This window comes from Clinocottus analis, unplaced genomic scaffold (assembly GCF_023055335.1).
Source record: "Clinocottus analis isolate CAN_PGR_092001 unplaced genomic scaffold, fCliAna1.0.p SCAF_5, whole genome shotgun sequence".
Lineage (NCBI taxonomy): Eukaryota > Metazoa > Chordata > Actinopteri > Perciformes > Cottidae > Clinocottus > Clinocottus analis.
The window spans coordinates 18,880,251-18,880,567 of NW_027176207.1; positions in this window are offsets into that span (position 1 = coordinate 18,880,251).

Here is a 317-nt window from a genome sequence, read left to right on the forward strand (position 1 = left end):
GAAGACCCAGACTTATCACCAGACTTGTCGTTTTGGGGTTTTTGGTCCGTGAAGGTCACCACGAGGTGACCTGTTGCACGCGGCTTCTCCTCCGTCACAGCGTCTCCGGCTCATTACATCAACACACCTCCCCACTCAAACATCATCACAGATCACAGGCTGGATGACAGATGGCCGCCGTGTCCAGAGACGACCGCGAGCGTCCGGACCGAAGGTCGCGGAGCAAAGAGGGGACTCGCTTTATTAGTGCCTATAAAAATGCTGTGAAATATGGCAGTTTTTTTTCTATTAAGTAAAGCCATATAGGTTGCTTTGAA